Raw genomic sequence first — 13,596 nt, forward strand, 5'->3', positions numbered from 1 at the left:
GGCTACAATCCTTGGGTACAATAACTTTTAATTTTCAAGAACTTTTCATGAAATTTTCTGTGGAAGGAAAGGAAGTTGAATTAAGGGGTATTGCAGGGAAACCGGGAAAGATAATTAGCTCTACTGGTATGACAAAGCTTCTAAAAAAGGAACAAAGGGGTGTAATTGCACAATTATGTTCGCTAGATGTTTCCACATTGCAATCATATATTTCTCCAGATCTCCAAAAAGTCTTGGACAATCATTCCAAGGTACTTGAGACTCCCAAAGGTCTCCCACCTATCCGTCATCATGATCATGCTATTCATTTGATTCCAAGAAGTGTTCCTCCAAACATCAGGCCAAACAGATATCTCTATGCCCAAAAGAGTGAAATTGAATGTATGGTTGCAGAAATGCTAGACGCTGGTATAATTCAACCGGGTCAAAGTTCTTTCTCTACTCCAGTAGTATTAGTGCATAAGAAGGATGATCATGGCGCATGTGTCTGGATTATAGGGAGCTTAACAAGCTCACTATTAAAGATAAGTTTCCCATTCCCGTCATTGATGAATTACTAGATGAATTACATGGATCAATTTACTTCACCAAGTTGGATCTTTGTTCAGGATATCATCAAATTAGAATGAAGATTGAAGACATTCCAAAAACATCATTTAGAACTCATGAGGGTCATTATGAATTTTTGGTCATGCCTTTTGGCCTTACCAATGCACCTTCAAAATTTCAAGGTTTGATGAATTCCATTTTCAAACCATTCCTTAGAAAATTTGTGTTAGTATTTTTTTATGATATACTAATCTATAGCAAGTCTTGGAAGGATCATGTTGAACATGTTGACAGGGTGCTACAACTATTGGAGGAGAAACAATTATATGCAAAAATATCCAAATGTTTCTTTGGAGTACAAGAGGTGGAATATCTGGGTCATATTGTATCTCATGAATGAGTTAAGGTAGACCCCAGCAAAATTAAAGCCATTAAGGAATTGAAAATCTTGACATCCATAAAGCATCTGCAAGGATTTCTCGGGTTGATAGGGTATTATTGCAAGTTTGTTAAGAATTATGGGAGAATAGCAGCACCTCTAACAACATTATTGAAGAAAGATGCATTTTCATGGACTCCAAAAGCAACAAAGGCCTTCAAACATCTTAAAGAGGCAATGTGCCAAGCTACACCGGACTTCACAAAAACCTTTATTGTGGAATGTGATGCTTCAGGAAATGGAATTGGTGTTGTTTTAATGCAAGATGAAAGACCCATTGCTTTTGAAAGTTGTCCAAACAAGGGAAAGTTTCTACACAAAGCTATTTATGAGAAGGAAATGTTGGCAATACTCCATGCACTTAAGAAATGGCGACCCTACCTAATGGGAAGACACTTCAAGGTAAAAACGGATCATGATAGCCCTAAATACTTTTTAGAACAAAGATTATCCTCTGAAGAGCAACAAAAGTGGGTCACAAAGATGTTAGGTTATGACTTTGAAATCATATACAAAAAAGGGAAGCAAAATGTGGTGGCAGATGCACTCTCAAGAAAGGATGAGGATGTGGAAGCATTGTTGTGTGCCATTTCCTATTATCCAACCAGATTGGATAAACGAAGCAAGGGAGGAATGGAAGAATGGCAAAGAAGTGTGGGAACTTATTTGAAAGTTACAACAAGATTCAAATACATCTTATACATTTCGCTGGCAAAATGATTCTTTATGGTACAAAAATCGCTTATACCTCTGTAAGAATTCCCAACTAAAACAAAAGATTCTTATGGAATTGCACACTTCTCCCTAAGGAGGGCACTCAAGATTTTTAAAAACTTACCACAGGGTTAAGAAAGAATTTTTTTGGGATGGCCTTAAATCAGATATTCAAAAATTTGTGGTGGAATGTTTGGTTTGCCAACAAAATAAAGTTGAAACAATTAAGACACCGGGTCTATTACAACCTTTATCCATTCCAAGCCAACATTGGGAGGAAGTTTCAATGGATTTTATCACAGGTTTACCCAAGTCTGAGGGAAAGAGTGTCATCATGGTGGTAGTTGACAAACTTACCAAGTATGCACACTTTTGTGCATTGTCACATCCATTTAAAGTCAGTACAGTTTCTACTGCATTTATAGAAACAATTCAAAAGCTACATGGAAACCAAAAGATTATTGTAAGTGACAGAGATCCCATTGTCACTGGAAGTTTTTGGACAGAATTATTTTCTTGTCTTGGTACTTAGTTAGCTCATAACTCATCTTATCATCCTCAATCTAATGGGCAAACTGAGATAGTAAACAAATTTTTAGAAGCATATCTTCGTTGCTTTGTATCTGATAAACGAACACAATGGGTCAAATGGTTTCCTCTAGTTGAATGGTTGTATAACACTTCCTTCCATACAGAAACAAAAATGACCCCATTTATGGCACTTTATGGATATTAGCCACCATCCATCACATCATGTTTAAGAGAAAATTCTAAGGTTCAAGCAGTGGAACATCACATCAAACATCAACAACAAGTCCTCCAACTCTTAAAGGATAACCTCGTGTTGGCACAAAATAGAATGAAACAACAGGTAGATCAACATCGCAGCAAAAGAAGTTTTGATGTAGGTGACTGGGTATTCCTACGGCTACAACCATATAAGCAAATGTCCCTCAAGCAAGCTAAGAAGGATAATAAATTATCACCAAAGTATTATGGTCTGTACAAGGTGTTGCAAAAGATTGGTACTATGGCATACAAATTGGAGCTTCCTGCAGCTTCTCGATTGCACCCAGTTTTCCATGTTTCATGTTTAAAGAAGGTTATAGGCGACAAGCTCCTAGTTCAAACAATATTACCAGAAATTGATGATGAAGGAAAGACTATATTGGAACCGAAAGCAGTCATAGAAACAGGAACTTGACAGCTACAAAATCGATCAATTTCGGAGTATCTTATCAAATCGAAGAACTTATCCGTTGACGATTCCACATGGGAGGACACGAATTTTATACAGAAGCATCCAGAACTACTCAAGCATTGAGGACAACACTTTTTTTTAAGGAGAGGGGCATGTTGGGTCCCTATAATACTAGTAATTACCCCATTAGTGTTGTAGTTGCGTCCCTTATTAATATTGTTGTGCCCCTATTATCCCCATATTGTTATTACTGTGCCCCATAGAATCCCTCTATTGTTATTTTTGTGGCTTTATAATATTATTGTTAGGTCGGCTGGGTTATATTGTGACTCCTTAGACTCCTATATATAGGAAGGAGGTTTTATCATTTGAATCATCCAAGAATTGTTCATTTATGTAATGTAAAGGAGGTTGCCCCCTCGAAGAGGCTGAATTCTAAGTCGTTGATCTATCTTTTCTATCTTTTCTTGAGTTGGTTTCATAACAGATTCTCATAGCGAAACTCATCTTCAATTCTCTCAATATATCGGAAAAATAGTTTAGGAAACATGTCACTATAACAAGCCAGGTATTCTCAAATTTGTACTTGGGCACATAACTAAAAGTGGCAATAATGTTGTTATCAATCGAATTGAAGTAAGATGAGCATCCCCTACCTTTTCATACGATGCGTGACAATAAAATGTCCACGTGACATAGTAAACTTGGGGACAATATTAATAAAGAGTTGACAAAGGTTGACATAAGAATGGGATGTAGGAGCGAGGCAAAAAGTGGAGTGAATAGAAAACGATTGGGAGGGGTTAATAATAGATGAAGCAAAGGAAGCCCAAAACGAATCAAAGATGTTGGATGAAAAAGAAGCACGAAATAGAAGACTAAACGAATATGGAAATAGAGTCACCGAGGATACACAGGGCATAGGAGATCAATTTCGATTATGGCACTAGTAAAGAAAGGTGAGTCCAAAATCTGAAAATGAAGCAATTTAACTTGCCAATATGTATAAAAACTAGGAAAACATAAATCTTGATGAAGAAACAGCTTAACCTAAGTTAGGTGAAGTGTATAACCATGATGATTGCATGGAATCTAAGAAATGTTGATAGGAATTGGTTGGAAAGGAACTAAGTATAACCAATTAAGTGCGACATGACCAAAATTTCCTACCTTAAAATGCTCAAATTTTTCAAATTCGAGGTGGTGATTCATATCAATCAAAATTAGGGACATCCCACCAATATAAGAGATGCAAGAGTCCCACACCAAATTCATCTAATGATTACCCTAAGTATTATCGTGCATAATGGGAAGAGTCCCCATTATGACTATTTTCGAGGAACTACAAAGAAGGAGAACTAAGGAATTGTCAAGAATTATCATATCAAATAGCTTTTGTAATTATTATTTTTGGTATCAATTAATTAGAATATTTAATCTATTATCACCTAGATTGACCTCAGGCTAAAAGAAGGCAATTCCAGGGTAACCACAAACCAAGGTTACCTTGGTAGCTAGCCCTACCAGGCCGGGAGAGGGTTCTCTCTGTATGGATCTCAGCCAAGATGATTAGACCAGGGACAAGATTTTAGGCTAGGTATAGTAGCACAAACTTTTGATTGAATTTGTTGTTGTTTTACTGGATCAAATGGAGCTAGGCAGTTTAGGTCTGGGAAATTAGGTCAGAAATGCATGGTGTTCTATGGGGCAAGGTGGGCATAGGCTTTAGCACTTCAAGCTTTATGGTGTGAGGTGTTTAAGATTGATGAAGAGCTGAGTAGGGCATGTTACAATCATGGATCCTTCTCAAACAGTAGAAAACATGAACTATTAAATGATTTCCTAAGGTAGAGCACTGTTATAATGGGTTCTACCTATCAAACTTAATAACATTCAATAAGAAGCAATGAAATGGATGATGGTATACATAAAAAAATGTAAACAAATGATTACAGAAGAACAAACTATGCTAAAACTCCATACCACAGGGATCCCATAAAAATAGCTGCAAATCTGATTAATCTCCTTGCCAAACTATTTACGATGATGTACAATCAAGCTCTAAGCATCCAAGTGAGTCCAACCTCAACAAATGACTGAGAAAACACATGACATAGGCATCAAAACAAGTCATCGTAGCCTCACGAGTTGAATCCATGAGAAGAGGAGTTGTTTCAACAAACTCTAAACAGGGAACTAGTTTCTAGGCCACCTAACAACTTGCCTCTAAAAGAGGGGAAGCTAATTCATTGCCCTCAAAACAACCTTTAATCTAATGAATCTACTCTCTATCACTTATTTACCTACCATAATTACATGCCAAATCATATTTTACATTGGTAAAATTTGCATCATGAGATAAAATCCACAATCATAGTGAAAAACTAGAAAAATAGGCATCCGGAGCAAACTTTGCCCTACGCACAACACCACTGACTCAACACATAGTGCCACTTTCAGGTCATTTTTGGAGACCTTCCCTACATTCGAATTGAGCCCATGATATCTCATTAGAAAGGTATTCAAGTCTATTTTCTATAACACCTATAATTTTTGCATTTGGAGTTCATTTGACCCCTCAAAACTTGATTCTCCCAAGACTACTTTTGTGTGTCCAAAAAGTGGCAGAAAGGTCATTTTTAGAGTGTTTTTGGACCTTTTTGTGGACTAATTCTGCTACAAAACTTTTGAAACTTGCTAGGGTGCATGTCCTCACTACTCTAAATCCAAAAATATAAGCCATTCCTCCATTGGATGCCCCTAGGAAAAGCTCAGTGCTTCTAGGCAGTTTCCTATGTATTAAAATTCAAAATTTGCAAATGAAAAAATTTGCCCAAAACTTGCCAAAAATTTGTGTGAAGCACCACCATCATGTGCTTTGATGAGCCAAGGAAGCCTCAGCCAACATTCTAAGTCTATCCTCCTCTTTCTTTCCCTTCAAGGCCCGCCTTAACCTAGCTTTCAACTTCTTGATTCTTATGTTGCAAATCCTATTGCAAGTCCTGTAATGATAGGCCATGTGTCTGAGAATCTGATTATCTCTATTGGCCTTCTATAGCAGCTTCTCGAGGTGTAGGTTTACCCTCTCAAGCCAAGTTTTTCTATCCTCTTCTATATCCTGCTCAATAGGGGTCAAAGTAACTTGTGTCTCTTGGCCACTTTGTCGTTTCATCTTAAGCATTTCTAGCTCCATGAGGACTTGTTTGTCACTCAATTGCTTGTTTTCTTGCTCTAAGTATGTGACGACATACTTGGCCCTCTCTAAGTTGTCCATCAAAGCCTACACTTGAGCCTCCTTTTCCCGTATGATGATGTATTTTATTGTCTCCCTCTACTGAGCCTCTAGGTCAATGGCCTCAATGTCATACTACTCAGGCTCATCATGTTCTACCAAGTCAAAGTCCCTTTCCTTCTCATCATCATTCGACATCTTTTCCTTTCCCTTATGCAGTTGATGCACGTGTATCTGTTGTGTCGATGAAGAAGGTAATGCCCCTTCCACATGTTGTGGAGCTAGAATTTGGTTATGAGTTGATGAAGAAGGCAAGGCCCCTTCCACATCCCGTGGAGCAAACACTTGCCTATTGGCTGCAAACAATCTCCTTGAGCCTCTCTAATATTTCATGTAAACGGGCACCTTAGTAGTTCTTGTCTCCTTGGCCTCCTCATCTTTCTTCACCTGAGCACTGCTGGAAGGTCTTCCTTGTCCATGTTTGCAAAGTTGAGGTTGTATGGAGGGAATGAGTGAAAGTGTTTTAGGAATGAGAGGAAGGGAGATGAGCTTATGGCTAAGAAATGAATGAAGGATTTAGGAAATCAGAGGGAAGACTTGTTTTGATAAATTTCCCTTGGGGAAGAGGGATAAAGGCGACGAAAAATATGAAATAGGGATAAAGGGACAAAGGGATAGGGGATAAGGAAATAGGGATAGGTTTTTAGAGCTGTAATGAGTGATAGGAGGAACAATGATAGTTTAGGGTTTTTAGGCATACAAGGGGGATTTTAGGATTTCATGTTTCTCAAGGAAAATGATGATTATGATGTGGATATGCAAACAAAAAAACTGCAAGGAATGTCAACTTAATTGTAGGTAGGTGAGAGAAAAAAATTTGGAGTTTGTTGGAAGTTTTAAGGCTTTTCTAGCCTTCCTGCTCAATGTGCAACACCTTTTCCCAAAATCATAGCACCGGCCTCAATGCGCAACACCCATGTAATTTTGAACTGCAAAACTTTTCCAGAAGCGCGGTGCCACCTCCTGAACGTGCAACGCTTTTTGCAGGCCACCTTTGGAGGCCTTCCCGGTGTCCAAATTGGACATGGGATAGCTCATTGGAAATCTTGTCAAGTCTAATTTCTAGAAAATCTTGAATTTTTCATTTTGGAGTTCATTTGCCCTGTCACAAGCTCAATCTCCCAAGACTGGTCAAAATTTTCAAAATGAGGTTGCCAAAATGTAGAGTGATTTTGCAGTCAACTATTGAAGGTCTTCCTCAACTCCAAATTGAGCTCATGATAGCTCATTGAAAAGCTCACTATGTCTAGTTATTATTTGACTCATCAAGCAAGTCATTTGGTAACTCCTAAGAAAAAGTTTGATTTTCCCAAGGTCACTCTAGAAGTGCATCAACTCTCCTGAGGCAGCTGTATTTTAAAAATTCCCTATAACCATGATACCTTTGTAAAACGTGAAGGAGGTTTTTCTTCCTTTGGCCTATTGTGGAAAAAAACCTCTTTAACGTTTTCCAAAGTATTCCCTGTTTCATCTAAAACATGGTTTGAAGAAAAACCGGCTCTATGTGTGGCAAATGATTTGTCCCTTAGAATGGATTATTGAAAAATGATGGAGAAATGATGTGTATGAGTTGGAATGGCCTCATATACTTAGATGTCCCTGATTCCATAGCCAACCCTAGCTCAATGGGTGAGGAAATTAGGGTTTATTGCTTGTCGAAAATGATGATTTGGACACCCTTGGGAAAAAACAACTCCCTTTGTTATGCACTTAACCCTTTGAAACTTTACCCTTTCACTTGACTATTTCCTTTGAAAAAATGATCTTTTGATGTTTTGGCATCTTTGGAACACTGAGTTAACAACTTGGGATGCTGAAATTATTACATTTGAAAGACATAAAATTACATAATGGAATAAGCATTTCTCTTTAAAAATCATCTTCACATGGTGAAGGTATGTTATTTGATCACCCTTGACTTGCTGGGCTTATGAAATGGAATGGAACGTTGGCAACCCTAAAGAACTAACGAAATCAAACCCTAGGACCTTATGAAATGGACTATAGATTATTTATCAACCATGACTGAAAGCAATATGAGGGATGATCAACAAGTATAGTCTATGGGGGAGGAGCTGAAGAGAAAGAAACCATCAATGGATCCATATATCATGACCTAATGGAGTGATGAAAAATTTATAGTATGGAACTCCTACTATGAAAATGCAAAAGTGCAGATTTTGATCCCTGATGGAAGTATGAAAATACTGACATTAACATTATCAATTAAAAAAAAAATCATTTACACCAATTTTTTTATTATAATTATCACTATATCATATAATATGGTGTTATACATACATACATACATACATATATGATATTAATAATAATCAATATGTGTTTTTAATAGAAAATTAAAATAATTTTAAATTGTTCTTTTATTGTTTAGGATTTAAAAAACTAACTTAATTTAAATGACAATCATAATTATTGTATTAAAGTAAATTAATATTAAAAGTGTGATTACATATTCACAAACATTATTTTGCTTGATTTTAGATTTTTATGATCCATACATATTTTGATAATCTCTTTCAGATTAATCACATCATATGTTGATGGATAAGATCAAGACAATATTCCCTACAATCACTCTTAAAAATACGTAGGGGTTCATTACTAAGATTTAATATGATTGGAGAGAAAATCTATTAAATCAATGAGTGTAGAAAAATATCGAGTAAGGATGAATAAAGCGTCGCGGGAGAAAAGACAGGCTTTAAAGAAAAAGTAGAAGATGCCTTTCTCGAAAAAAGAAAAAAATAGAGAAAAGCCTAGGCTAGTGGGTTAGAAAATATCTGCTAGTGAAGTAAGGCATAAAATACCTTATCTGGAATCACAAGAAGTTGTTGATTCCATTGGAAACTAGTCTCAGCTCGGGGGCCACTGGTGGTTCAGTTCATGGTTGGGTGGATAGCTTCCCAAGTACAATTTGTACAACAAATCCAGTTAGGAAATCTATGTATGTTATTTCTATGAATGGAATGAATTTGGTAGAGTATTGTATTAGATCTTAGTGCTAATAACTATGTGTGAGTATTTTCCTGTGAATTTTTCTATTAAATAATTATGTGGAAGGACAACTTCTACAACAAGTCTAGTTAGGAAATATGTGCATGATATTTATGTGAATGGAATACATTCTGGAAGAGTATTGGATTATATCTTAGCACCAACAATTGTGTGTGATTGTTATCTTGTGAACATTTCTATTAAATAGTTCTGTGGAAGGTATAAATTATGTGCAGAATATTGGGATTGATCTTAGTGCTAAGCATTGTGTGTGTTTGTTTTCCTGTGAGTGATTTTGCTAAAACAATTCAGTGAATGTTTTAAATCCTGTACAAAATATTGTACAACAAATAATGAATTCCCTTTATATATCTATGTTTGGGGATGCATTCAAAGGATATTTTGTGAAGCTAGACTAATCTCACTATTTGAACCAATACAATGGTTAACTCAAAGATATAAAGTGAATAGACAAAACTTAGCTCGAGGTGTAAAGGAAATACTTGTGGGAAGTTGCAAAACCTTGTGGAAAGTAGGAGTAAGATCTGCTTGTTCTACCAAGTAAATGGAAGTAAAATCAGCCTTACAAGAGTGTTAGAATCAATATACATATACGTACAAGAAATTGAAGATATGTACAATTTATAATTATTTCTATTGAAAAAAAAACTTATTACCTTAGGAAGGCGCTGAAATGAAATTATTCTTGGAAGGGTTAAGGCTGAGATCTGAATCCAATTGATTAGAAGGGCCACATTAAGTTTTCATACTGAAATTATTCATACTAGTATATTAAGTAAGGTAGTATTCTTATGTAGAGGTAGAACAAAAGGATTGAAATGCATTTGCATGAAGAAAACCCTGTTGGTAATGCAGACAATGTTAGGTAATTTATATATTTTAAAATACTAGAACTCAAACTGAACATTTGAGTATTTTTATCTAACTCTCTATTACAAATAGGTGAGTTAACAAAAGTAAATATTAGATGCACATAACTACCTACCTATCTAGTTGGTGATTAACTTTTCTACTTATAATGCATTGATAATTACATCCACTTAAGGAATTGTCCCAAATTAAGTTCATTTCAATAGAGAAAGGAAGCATATCTACCATTTTCTATTCATTCAAACAATTCAGGTAGTACGCAAAACTAACAGCGTCACTTTCGCTATGATAATAGAATTCCACAAGAATGAAATAGGAAACTCTATAGTTACTTTCAAGAACATAACTGATTTAACATACAGTCCCATACAAATCTCTATTCTGAAGAGTAATAATGTGCAAGAATTCAAACACAGAAGAGATGACCATGAAATCCCACCGAATGGAGGTATATGATTAAAATTATATAGTTTATAGTCAATATCTTAATCGATTATAAAACCTTAGGGTTTAATATATATACTTGAAATGGAGGAGTGCATTTGGCATATGAATCCTTAGGCGAGCCGAACTCACTTAATGAATCTTGAACAATAGATAAACCTATACTACATTGGGAGGTCAATAATGACCACCAAGTTACCTCTTATCTTCTCAATATAGACCTGGCATCAAGTCTCTGGCACGAGAAGGGCCTCTTAGAAATAAGTAAAAAAGAACCAACTTTTTGAACTGAACTATGCCAACATGGTTGGAGTTAGCAGTTGTAATAATATTTCTCTAGGTAGCATGGATACAAAGAAATGATATGCGATCATACCTATAATGCAATAAAAGGAAAACATAAGATAAGGAAAATTACATAGAACCAAAATGTAGAGTAACATATATAATAGGTGCATAATTCCAAATTTACCTTGTTAGTGAATAACCGATCATAGAAGGAATCTCGTTGTAATTTTCAAAATGGTTTTGAGAGAGAGCTATCAGAAAACCAATATTCAGAGCCAAGTAAATAGAAATGTATAAGAATAGGGGTAGAAACAAGATGAACTTGTAGAAGAAAAAGAAATCTACATACTTGTGTATTGAAAGAATAAATAACCATGAGCCTATGAATTGATGAAGTAACCAAAAGTGAAGAGTTCCCTAAGGAAAAAAATGAATCCATCAAAAAGAAAAAAAACAAAAAGAAACAAAGGCGAGGAAAGAAAAAATATAATAAGGGTTATAAATGAGTGCACAGTGCCATAAGTCCAACCTGTCCCTATAAGGGTACATGTGACCACAAAAGGGAACAAAAGAAGTTACCTATCGATGAAAGAAAAGGGGACAATTATTGTAGCAATGTTTCTCTTCTAGGTGAATGGAAAGTATACGTTGTGAACCTTCTACTCAACCACATTGCACCACAATAGAAAAAAAAAATATAAACCCTGGAAGTTAGGGAACCAAAGAAACAAAATCATTAGAAAATTCTGAAACTAGTAGGAAGGGAGAAAAACTTGATAACTCAGTGAAGTATAAGAAAAATTATTAAGAGTCGAAACATAATAGTAAATACATTACCAAAGAACGTAGCAACTGTAAATACTTTTGCACCAGAAGGTAAGATTTCATTACCTAGTAGTAGAGGAGGATTAGGTGTTTCCACAGTCTGGGAAAATTCCTTTCCATCTTCGGATCCATGGTAACAATCACCATCATTATTAAACGGACCATTCCTCACACTAAGAAAAAGGAGAAAATGCGTTGGATATGCGGATAATATATAGTGTTAGTGTTTCTTGAGGGTGGTATCCATTGCTAGATTGACCAAATGAATTGCCATCGTCCATGCCTGAAGATCTGACAACCCATGTGAAGTTCATGTGAACCAAGGATCCTTTTTTGCTAATGATTCTCTCGTTGCATTGAGAACCATAGGTACCACCTATGGGGGGGTTATGTGATTATTAATGTGGAAAGTATGCTTGAATGACTATAATCAACCCCCTGCAATTAAAATATCCCATCAAATTGATGTTGTGACCAATAATGTAGGTAGACATAAGCTAAGTTTAATGAGTGAACTATAACAAGGAGTAGGAGTATAGCATATATATCCCTTCATCATCGAACATGTTTATCCTAAAATCACCTAAGGTGTGGAATAACCTTGGCATTGTCATAAGTTGCGAAAGCACCCTCAACCTAAGACTTAGGACATAACAAAAACCATAATGAATGTACTAATGGATTAAGATTATAGTTTAAAGAGTTATAGAGGCATATAGTTTTTTAATAGAGTTATTTGTTAAAGGAATTAGAAATATATTCCATGAATGGTTGTAATATATATATATATAAATGAGTAAGTGGACTTGTTTCAAATGGTATCAGAGCCAAGTTTCAACATTGGGCCTACAAGGAAACATCATAGTAGAGTAAAATATGCATAGAAATAATAATTATGAAATGTTGGTAGCAAGTTGTATTACTTTATAAGGTATGGGAGTGAAGAAAACCACTACAAATGGCATAGGATTCCCCTTCATCCATAATAGTCGGTGAAGAATTATATGTGGAATTGGGTAATGAAATTACCCCACAAACTTCTCAGTTTATTTATGTCATCTAGAGTCTGCAACAGGAGTTGATTTATCTCAGAAACAACAGTGAATGCCTCCTAAAAGCTAGTGAGGAATAGGAGATGATGATAAGAGAATTGGCTGAAAAAACTAGCCATAGAAGCATAGAACCAGAAGGGGAGAAAAGGAAAAATATGGAAGAGAAATCAAAGAAGTATGAAAGTGGAGGTGAATCGTAGGACATATCTGAAATAATAGAAAGGAAAGAAGAAAATGGAGTTAGAAGGATATTTTAGGAAAATAAAACCCCCAACTTTTGATTGGGAAAGGGAAGAAGATGAGGAAGCATGACTTCTTAACATGATAAAATACTTTCAGGTATATGAGTATGAGAGTAACTTGAAGGCCCTACTAGCTATTTACCAGCTACAAGGTAAATCTTCTCTCTTGTGGGAAGAGGCCAAATGTGTACACCTATTGGAAGAGAATATAGATTCTTGGGAGGAACTTCAGAAACCGTTTAAGTCTCGGTACCTGAGTGATCGATACTATAATGATCATGCTAAGGAATGCTATGAGTTTGTTACAAAATTTATAAAAATATTACGATATGTTCCCTATATTGAAGAAGAGAAAGCCAAAGCAAAATGACTTTTGAACTGTTTACCAACACCTTACAAAGAAAGGATTGAGTTTGATAATCTTAAGTCAATGGAGGTAGTAAGAAAAGCGAGATTGTATAACTACATGATCAAAAATAGAAGTGATCATTTAAAGCCATGGAAAAGTAAGGACAAAACCAAGCCTGTAATGAATATAGAAAGAAAGAAACCTCCTTCTCTTAAGAATTTTGGAAAGGATCATCAAAGGAAGAATTCAATAATGAAAGTGTAAATCATCCTACAAAGTCTTACACTAGGTCAAA

The sequence above is a fragment of the Pinus tabuliformis genome, chromosome 4_2, assembly GCF_031772625.1.
Source record: "Pinus tabuliformis cultivar Carrire ecotype Pingquan chromosome 4_2, CPIR1, whole genome shotgun sequence".
NCBI classification, from domain to species: Eukaryota; Viridiplantae; Streptophyta; class Pinopsida; order Pinales; family Pinaceae; genus Pinus; species Pinus tabuliformis.